Source organism: Crocodylus porosus, unplaced genomic scaffold (genome assembly GCF_001723895.1).
Source record: "Crocodylus porosus isolate Cpor-Errol unplaced genomic scaffold, CroPor_comp1, whole genome shotgun sequence".
NCBI classification, from domain to species: domain Eukaryota; kingdom Metazoa; phylum Chordata; order Crocodylia; family Crocodylidae; genus Crocodylus; species Crocodylus porosus.
Window position 1 is genome coordinate 170232599 of NW_017728906.1, and position 11132 is coordinate 170243730.

Here is an 11132-nt window from a genome sequence, read left to right on the forward strand (position 1 = left end):
CCTCCACACCCACCCACATCCCCCCACACCCCTTCCCACCCCTCTCCTGCAAACCTGAATGCCCCCATTACACACTCATTGCACCCAGCTGCTAGACAGGATGAGACCTGCTGGCAGGAGCTGTGACTGCAGGGACAGCTGTCCCCACATTCTAGTTAGTGAAGGGGTCAGAGGGAGCTCCAACTGTTCTATGATAAGAAAACCAAAAACAAACATCAAAACATGTATATATTTAAAATGTATTTTATTATGATGATAGAGACATCTGTAGGTATCCAAGTTGCTTTAGCATTGTAAATATATCAATAAAACATTGCCCTACTGATCTCTCTCGATCTCTCTCTAGTGGTCTTTTGTTTTAATTGTGGAAGAACATGGATTTAGGAGTGAATTTGGGATTTTTCTCAGAGATTTTGCTGTTTTTAAATGGGGAACACCAGGATTCCTGCTAGTGAGACAAGTGGCAGGTTGCAGGCAGAAGAACCTGCTCAGAGCTGGCACTTAGGACGCAGCTGGAGATGATGGACCTCCTGGCCCCCCAGGAGGACATGTTTTAACAGTTCAAAGCAGGCCACCACACTGAGACATCTTCTGGGCAATAGCTGCCCAGATGGCAGGGCAGCAGCACACATGGCAGTAGCGCCACACAAAGGCCAACTATGCAGCCACAGCCCACTGGCAGCTGGCCCAGAGGTGCAGATGCCTCTGCTATGGCTGTGCTGTCCTCATCCATGTCTGGTAGGTGCACAGCCTTGGAGCCACATGCTGTCACAGGTTGCTACATGTCATAGCCAGGCAGCAGGCCCCACTGCCAGACTGCTACAGTGGGTAGAGGGTACAAGGAACTTTTGATTAGGGCTGCTTCAGCAGTCCACCTGGCACAAGGAGCTAGTGTCCCCAGATACCAATTGACTGGGCCCCAGAAGGTCCTAAGAGCAAGTAGTCCTGAGCTACTTGCCAGAGCACTTTTTTATACTACTCGGGCCAGTGCACAGCAAGTTTTTATACTGCTGGGGCCAGTGCAGGTGCTAGCCCCAGGCTCTAGCTCCCCCTGGCTGCAGATCTGGAAGGAGCTGAGCAGGGTTATTTTGCCCCACATGCCAGAACTTGCCCCACACCAAAGTGCATGTCCAGGCATGTGCATTGAGGCAAAAATCCCTGACTCAAATTTGTGCCACTCCTATTTGAGCTGCTGCAAGCACACATGCTTGCATGTGTGGACATGCCCTATGTGGTATATATGCAGGAAGAAATGTAATATGCCCTACTGGAGGGAAGATAAGATGAAAAAAAAACACAAACAGTGAGATTGGTTGCCTCAGTAAGACCTGAAAAGTCTGAACCAACTGAATTTTCTCCTTCACTATATTTATCTGTAGTTTTGTTATATTGATAAAGATTTACTAAATGCCTTAACATGGATTTTTCAAGGGTAAAGATGGATTAGGCTGAATCTACAGGTACAGTGTTATAGGCCTTGTAGTCATCACTGAAGCTACCACCAGCTTTGCAAAAAAGCTATCATTTTCATTGTCATGGGTCAGAGGTGAGGATGACAGTGGTGTAGTGTGGGTGATTGAGTCAGGCACAGTGGGTGGGCAAATGACTCTACAGGCACATGCATGATAAATACCTTTTCTTACAAATTCCCAGGGCATCTCAGCCTGTGAATTGGTCTGTCCCTGCTGCTGTTGCTGCTGGCATATCATTTGCCTTGTGTGCTTTTCCTGCCTGAGAGCATACCACTGGTATTCAAAAGATCCTGGGCTTTCCCTCAGTTTGGCACTCCTTTGCTGCCTAATTACAATTAATAACTCAAGGAGTGCTTGCAACCAAACACGTCCTTAGAATAATCTTGAAGCAGAATAGCATAAAAAAAAGAATAACCATCAGCAGCACCAAACTTATATAGACCCTGTTGCTTCCCAAACAAAATCCATTCTTACATGATAATTTCATGTAAAAACTGTGTCTCAATCCAATATCAAGGACACAGATGTGCACTCCAGGTAGAAAATGCCATAATGTAAGAGAAACATACACATTTACATCAGACCTTTTGCAATATAGCCTTGATTTGCATCTCTCAGGCATAAAAAATATGTGTGTGTGTGTGTGTGTGTGTGTGTGTGTGTACACATATACACATATATATACATATATCTATATACACATATACACACACACATACACATATATACACACATATACACACACACACATATATGTATATATATAATAAATCTAAGACTGTTGTAGTAATGCTAAGGTTATGTTGCTCTTGTTGTTTTGGATATAAAAATCCAGTTTTACAGAAGTAAATAGAATAGCATTGTACTGGATTCTGTCTTAAACAGACTCTCAAGAGTCATGATAGGTGCTGTTGTTCTTTACCCATGTCTGTATTTCCTAGGGTGGCTTTTCCATGGGAGCAGTGAGATCTACTCATGGAAGTACTTGAGCTAGAGACTTTTTCCTAATTGAAGTCACAATTTAGCTCAAGTTCATAAATCATGTATTTACTATAAAAAATAGATTCTTGTCATCCATGTCTTCATATGCATTTTGATGACTGTTGTGTTAACATTAGCCTGAACAAAAGTTAAAGATAGGCCCCCAAGATTCCTTTATATATAGTTAAATAAGAGATGGTTATGCTACACATAAAAGACATAGGGAATCAGTAATCTGAGACACAAGGGACAGTCTCATTACATGACACTGATTCTGCAGACATTTCAATGGATCTGCTAAATGCAGCATGTACAAAAATACCTGATTAACATTTCCAACAGAAATAATATTAAACATTTCACAGATGTAATCAAATCAATAGCTATGTTTTCATTACTGGAACAAAAGATTATTCTACCACTGTTCGCTATTTCCATGCTTTTATACCACCCAGGAACTAGTTGATGTGTCTCAGCTTTTTCTGTCAGGTGAGATACTTGCATGAGCAATAATTACTTATATAGCACTACAACAAGCTACCTGCCAGGGGGTTCCAGACAGTTCAATAGGATAGACTTGTCTTCTTTTTCTGTAGCAAGTGATAATAAATCTCGTCGTCTCTTGCCGAGCTTTCTGGCTAAACCAATAAAGGTCTTACTTATATAATCAGAACATTCTGGCTGCCATGGAACAGATACATTTAGAGCCAACTTCAGATATTTGCCTACTAGACAACCAAACAATAGAATGTTTCTTAGAAATTCTGTCTCAACCTCTTACATTACAGATTCTTTTTCAGTTTGTTTTTTATTATAACTTCAGTACTCATCAAAGTAGAAAAACAAATATCCCAGCTCCAGCTTCTTTCAGAATACATTTGCAGTCCTGAGCACAGCTGTCATGTTTCTTTGAAATGTTGAAAAATAGAAATCCAGGTGTCCTTCTACATGCAACAATAGAGGATACTGGCTGAGTGAGAACTGTTTCTTTAACTACAAGATTTCTTTAGAGGAAAGATTACTACTTCAGATATTTCTAGTCTCAAAACAATTGTATTGGAAAATGTTGATTTTCTAAAGACAAGTGTAACACAGTCATGACTGATGTTTTAGTGTGAACTAATCCAGAAAGACTAGAAGGACTGCTTTGGATACATACCCTGGAACAAATTCTACCCTCATTTACACTTGTGGAATTAGAAGCCCATTATGTATTTTATGGCCTGTGATTTACAAGGAATAAATTAGAAGTTTGGATCTAGCTAGAGATCCATCTCGCCATTTACCTACCCTGCGTCACGTGGCCTCTCCGCTGATGCTGGGCCAACGTATGCCATCATTCCATCTGCCTCCAGGAGATTCTAGTGCCTCCTCATAGGCTTCAATGATTCTGAGTGATAGTCAGCTATTTTATTTAGCATTCAGGCCTCTTAACGACTTAAGAATAATTTTTTTTTTTAAATTTTTGTTGCATGAAGGTATCTCAGGGGTTCCATTATTTCTCCTCAAAGATTAAACTAGTTCTATTGGAACATGACTGGAGGCACAGATTATCTAAAGTCACATTTTGATTGACTAAAGGGGCTTGTTTATGATGGCAGAGTTAGTTGCCATCTCCAAATGGCCCACCAGTTCTTCAGGAGCCATAACCTACTCCCTGGCAGCTATTGCCTCTAACTGGATTCTATAGAGAATCCCTTCTATCATTGCATTTTCCTGGAGCCTTCCTGAATGCAAAGTGAAAGGCTCTTTCTATAGGTCCTAGTCAGGCTTTTTTCTTCCCCATGCAAAAGCAGTCCTGCAGATGTTCATTCTGCAATCCTACAGTTATAATCTGTTATTTTTCCCATCATTAGGAACATTTGCATTATTTCTTCTTTCTCATTTTAACTATATGATACTACTATAGTTTGGTAGTACTACAAGGTATTACCAAAGAGACCAAAAAAAAGATAAAAGGAAGTATGAACTCCCAGCTTTTTCACATTCCAAAAAAAAATAAATGCAGATTTTTTTCCCCCTATATTGCATCACATACTGTAATGTTGTCTCAAAGGCAACATAACAGATATCAGAGGATCACCCCAGATTAGTCAGATCCTGTAGCAGTGCAAAAGTAAGAGCCCTTGTGTCGCCCCCTGTCCTGAGGGGACCTTGTCCTGAGGAGACCTGGCAGTCAGTATAATTTGGAAACATTACTAAGCCCTTTAATTTATTCCAACGACTATCCTACCAGAAAAGTATCTGTGTACTCTCCATCCCCATGAATTACATTCTACATCACTTGGCTACCTTCAGAATAAGAGGAAAACAGTAATAAAGATCTATCTATCCTATTAAATCATCACCTTTCACCATAGTATTTTAGTCAATCCTACAGGCAGCATCTCATGTATTGTGGATAAACCCCTTACTAAAGGCAAATGACTAGGAATAGGAAAGAATAATTTCAGCTGCAACTACTGAAAAGAAAGAGAAAGGTAAAATAGCTGACCAACTCAAGAGTGAAAATTATTCTTCCATAGATTGAAGTACCTTTATATTTACTATTAGATTCCATACTAAAGGAAATGAAAGATGCTAGTGGAACTAAATTAATAGCAACAGAATGAAATGAAACAGAACTACACAGTCCCAATAGTATTTAACTCCACAGTCTATAATGAACGGTTACGTGTTTCTGAGAGATAAACTGACCACAAGATACAATCATTAATCATTAGAGAAAACATGAGAGCATGACTTAACATCAAAATAAAAGGAGAAGAATGGAATGTTCCATGGAGGAATGCAGTAAAAACTCCTAAAAATGCCAGAATGAAAAATATTAGATCTGATTTTCCTTCTTATGTACATGGGTGTAAATTTGAAGCAACTCTACAGAGGTCAGTGGGATACACCAGATTAAAACTGGGTACTATTTACAGCCCACTATAAAACTAGTGTAAATAAAGAGAACTTGTCATCAATATACATCTATTAATGCTCAATATACATCTAATATACACATAATGCTCAAATTATGGATTTGGCAAGAACTGATATTTCTTGGAGAAAGAAATGGGCAGGAAAAAAGAGTAAGGTTGGAATAAGTAAAATTCTATTTGTCCCATCCAAACCTTGAAAAAAACAGTGATAATTAAGACCTGGCAAGGTCTTTGGCTCAATCTTGTAAAACCTAAACCACGAATATTTTAAATCCTTATTTCGGTATATTTCTAAAAAGTGAATAAAAACCATATTTATTCCCCAATAACTAGATTCAAATACAAAACAACTCTTGGATAACTAGATTCTATACCTGGAAAATACATAAATTTGTTCAAATTTTCCAGGTATAGAATCAAATTATTGGAGATTTGCCTTGAATTTCTCCCCTCCCCACTACAACAGCAGGGAAAAATAAATCTGGGGGATCAGGTACCCTCTTGCCTTCTGTCCCCACAACTTCTTCCCCCTGCAGCCCCTTCCCCGCTCCTTACTGTCAGACCCCACTCTCCCTGAGCACATGGGGGTCAAATTTGAAAACACTGACTTTGAAATAAACATATCTGGACTTATTTCATCCAAAATTGATGCATTTAATCTTTTTTGAATTGGTTGTTATGCCTTTCTTCAGTAGATCTCGTCATTTACTTGTATTTTGTTCCTATTAATAGACTTTCAGGGTGCAATCAGATCAACACTCAATCTTTATTGAATTATTTGAGTCTCTCATTGCAAGACCTTTTTTCAAGCCTGAAAGATGAGATAGGCAACTGTAGCATCATTTTGGGAACTTTAAAGTCCACCAAATTCAGTTGCACTATCTCCTGCTGTCGCATTATTTTCTCATCTAGAGCAGTTGATCAGGCTGTTTGTTGCTGTTGTCGCTGCTGCAATACTTGAGCGACTAGCCTCAAAGTTTGTTGAATGATCTCCGCCCCTGCCATAGCCCCTAATTGTGCATCCATCATCACAAGTGGAGTTGGGGTTGGTTCACAGTTCCCAGCCAATGCACTAATTTGTCACCTGTATTTGTTATATGGCTTTGGGCCCTTTTTAACCAGTGCCTTTCCTCCAGGTGATGACAAGGTAAGAACCTAGAGAGTGTCACTCAGGTGCGATGGTAAACTTCCCTCTCACCTACTACAACTTGATCTTACTTTAATCAGGAGCCAGTTCTTCTCCAGATGGCACTCAGGGTCCACAGCCCTAGTTTTTTCATGGGTCTCCACCTGCCCTGCACCTTACCCTACCTACTTCCTTCATACTGGCTGGTATTGGAGTACCCATAGATGAAACTGTGTCAAGCTAGTTACTTCCTACCATGTTTTTTCTAACTAATCAGAGTCAACTCCACTTAAGTTTCCCTGGTGATGCCTTGGTACCCAGTGACAGTCCTAATATCCATAAAACATACTGGGTGAAGACCACACCTCCAGCTCAAGGCCGTTTTTAAGTTAGTCCCACAAAGAGCGAAAAAAACCTAAAATAATCAATCCAAAGAAAAACTCCTGGGGAACAAATCCAGCCAAAAATGAGGCCCATTGTTGGGCATGCCCCTCCAGGCTTAACCTGAGGTCTTGCTCCCCAGTCAGGCCTCTCCCAGGCCATCTCTATGTACAATCAGTTCTGCTCCCTCAAGGGTGGGCAAATTCTACTGACTGCCCCATCACTGCCCCCTCCCTCACTGCCTCCCCCCATTATGCTTCAGAAAATAGCAACCCCATCTGGGTTGTTCCCAGCTCAGTTCAGAAATAAATTTCCTCAAGATAGCCTGACCTCTCAAAGTAGCCTCTTCCACCTACTCTTCCATAGTCCATTTAAATGTTTTTTCTACATACTTTGAGGTACCAGCATGACACATGAATGCTGCAATGCTGGAGCAGATGGAGCATCCCACAGGGTAGTGGCGGGGGGGGCCCACATGCTCAGCGGTGAACCCAGAAGTGGACCAGAAATACTTCTGGTCCACTTCCAGATCTAACGGGGAGCATGCAGTGGGGGGGCCCTGCACTTCCCCAGCTTGGCAATCAACCACGGGGGGACCCCGGGTGCCCACCCGACCCAGGAGGCACCAGTTGCTGAGCTGGAGGGGCGCTGGGGGGCTCCCCAATGGACTTCCTGGTGGACCCAGAGGTGGACTGGAAGTGCTTCTGGTCCACTTCTGGGTCTGCTGTCAAGCATGCTGGGAAGCCCCCCACACTCCTATGGGACACTCCATGCACCCCACCATCACAGCATTCACGAGCCGCCTGCTACCTATAGGTATGTAGAAAAAATAGTTAAAGCTGTGTCTATATCTGAATTGCCAAATCTTTCTGAATCTCTCCAAATCAATTCAGAGGGTTCCACTTCAATCCAAAGAGATTAAAGGATCTTCTGATTTAATTCAGATTTGGAGATTCAGCCACCGAATCAGGCCAAATCGAATCAGGGACCAAAACTTTGCACAGCCCTAATGTCTGCTATCTCCAGCATTCCTCTGATTGCCAATCAGTACAGACAGGTCTGCTCCCTCGTCACCAGCTGCCTTGCCTCCCAGGAGGAGAGTCCTATTGGCATCTTCTGTCTCCCGATGTTCTGGACTCTCCGAAATGGCCATGCTCCAGAGACAGAAGGACCGTCCTGGGTCTGCCAATCTGAAGGAAGCAACTGCTTCAGAAGTGTTGCTCAGGAACCTGCTTGCTGACAGCATTGTCCTCTCCAGCTGAGGTGGGTGACACAAGTGCTTTATCGCTCAGTCTCATCCTTTCTCCCCTATTCCCTTCTCCACCTCCACACCAGCCTTTACTGGCTGTGGACCAGAATCACCCACACCGAGTCACAGGTAGATAGAAAGGTGAATGCTAGGATCTAGCTGCCACTGCTACTTGTCTCCTTGGCAACATGGGGAGAGCACTTCCAGCTGAAGCTTCCTACCATCAAATGCCACCAAAGCCCCACATCTGTGGCCAATATCCAATAGTTCCACAGGCCATAGGTTGCCAACCCCATCCCTAAAGTAATTTATGTGGTTCTTCTTTCAACCTCTCCATTATTTTGACATCCTTTCTGAAATGAGTGTGCAAAAGACTGTCCTCTTTATCCTAGTACCAGTCTTATTGGACAAGTACAGACATGACATTTTTACCAGTATAAGTGTTCAGACACCAGTCTATACCCATAACAGAACAGAAGTTCGGCACCCAAAACTGGTGTCTACCTGTAACAGAACAAAACAGAAGTTTGGCAACATAAATGAAAATTTAATAGATTTCATAGACATTAGGGTTCAAAGGAACCTCAGAAGATCATCGAGTCCAGCCCCCTGCCTGAAGGACAGGAAGTGAGCTGGGGTCATAGGATCCCAGCAAGATAAGCATCCAAATTTATCTTGAAGGTGTTCAATGTAGGTGCTTGAACCACCTCCAGTGGCAGGCTATTCCAGACCTCAGGGGCTTGGACAGTAAAGAAATTCTTCCTTATGTCCAGCCTGAAACTGTCTTGCAGTAGTTTATAAACATTCAACCTTGTCATCCCATGGGGCACTCTGGTGAACAAACTTCCCCCAGAAACTGGTGGTCACCCCTGATAAACTTATAGGTGGCTATCAGATCACCCCTGAGCCTGCACTTTTCCAGGCTAAAGAGCCCCATAGCTCTCAGCCTGTCATCATAAGGTCTGTTTTCCTGACCTCTGATAATGCGTGTGGCTCTTCTCTGGACTCTCTCAAGCTTCTCCACTTCCTTTTTGAATTGTGGAGCCCAAAACTGGATGCAGTACTCCAGCTGTGCTCTCACCAAGGCCAAGTACAAGTGGAGAATGACATCCCGGGATTTGCTTGAGAAGCATCTATGGATGGAAGCCAGCGTTTTGGTCGCTTTACTAGCCGCAGCATCACATTGCAGGCTCATGTTCATCTTGTGGTCAATGATGACCCCCAAGTCTCTTTCTTCGTAGTGCTAGCCAGCATAGCACTGCCGAGCCTATAAGGATGCTGCAGGTTTTTCCTCCCAAGATGGAGAACCTTGCATTTTTCAGTGTTAAACACCATCAGGCTCTCATCCGCCCATTTGCTGAGCCTGTCCAAATCAGCCTGGATCACTCTCCTGTCTTCAGGTGTGGATGCTTTTCCCCAAAGTTTGGTGTCATCAGCGAACTTGGCCAGCCCGCTTCTGACTCCAATGTCCACATCATTAATAAAGATATTGAACAATATTGGTCCAAGGACAGAGCCTTGGAGGACCCCACTGGTCACAGGGCACCATGACGACTGACTTCCATCAATTACTACCCTCTGGGTCAGACAATGGAGCCAAATCCCCAGCCAGAAGATTGTGCTGGACCCAAACCCACAGTTGGCCAGTTTCTCCAAGAGGTGATCATGGGATACCAGATCGAAGGCTTTTTTGAAGTTAAGATATATGACATCAGTCTCTTCTCCCCTGTCCAGGTGATAGGTCACCTAGTCATAGAAGGAAATGAGATTGGTCAAGCAAGACCTACCTGCAACAAACCCGTGCTGGCTGTCCCTCAAGATGTTGGCATCAGCCAGTCCATTTAGGATGGCCTCTTTAATAAACTTTTCTAAGACCTTCCCTGGGATAGAGATCAAGCTGACGGGCATGCAGTTTTCTGGATCCACTTTCCTCCCTTTCTTGAAGATAGGCACCACATTGGCTTTCTTCCAGTCTTTGGGCACCATGCCAGAGCATGAGGAGTACTCAAAGTTCCATGCCAGGGGCTGGGCTATGATGTTCACCAGCTCTTTGAGTACCCTGGGGTGTAGATTGTCAGGGCCAGCTGACTTGAAGGTATTCATCCTCTCAAGGTTTTCCATCATGAGGTTAGCATTGATGGAGGGCAGGGGATCTCCCTCACCCAGACCTCCCTGTTCTGTAGTGGGTAGTGGCGTCCCAAGGGACAGATGAAAGACTAATGCAAAGTACCCATTTAATAGTTCGGCTTTTTCATGTTGTCATTTGTCCCATCTGGTTCAGCAGGGGTCCAATATTGCCCTTGCTTTTCCTCTGGCTCCCCACATATCAGGGGACCAGGGGGTAGCAGGGCAAGCCCTATGAGGAGAGGCTAAGGGACCTGAACCTCTTCAGCCTCGAAAAGGGAAGGCTGAGGGGGGATCTAGTGGCCTGTTACAAATTAGTCAGAGGGGACCAGCAGGCATTGGGGTAGTCCCTGTTCCCCTGAGCACTACCAGGAGTGACTAGAAATAACAGTCACAAGCTGGCAGAGGGTAGATTCAGACTAGACATCAGGAGGTGCTACTTCACTGTCAGGGTGCCTAGGATCTGGAACCAACTTCCAAGAGAAGTGGTGCTGGCTCCTACCCTGGGGGTCTTTAAGAGGAGGCTAGATGAACACCTTGCTGGCGTCATTTGACCCCAGTACTTTTTCCTGCCAAGGCAGGGGGTCGGACTTGATCTGCTCAGGTCCCTTCCAATCCTACAAACTATGAAACTATATCTGAAAAAGGACTTTTTATTGTCCTTGATACTTGAAGCTAGCTGGAGTTCAGTTACAGCCTTGGCTTTCCTGGTTTGCTCCCTGCAGGACCAGACCAGTGCAGAATATTCCTCCTTGGAGGTGAATCCCACCCTCCACCCTTTGTAGGCCTCTTTTTAGCTGCAGGAGGTCTGCTAGATCCCTGAAGAGCCAGGGGGGCTGCTGTGCCCTCTTGCTGCCTTTCCTCTGAGATAG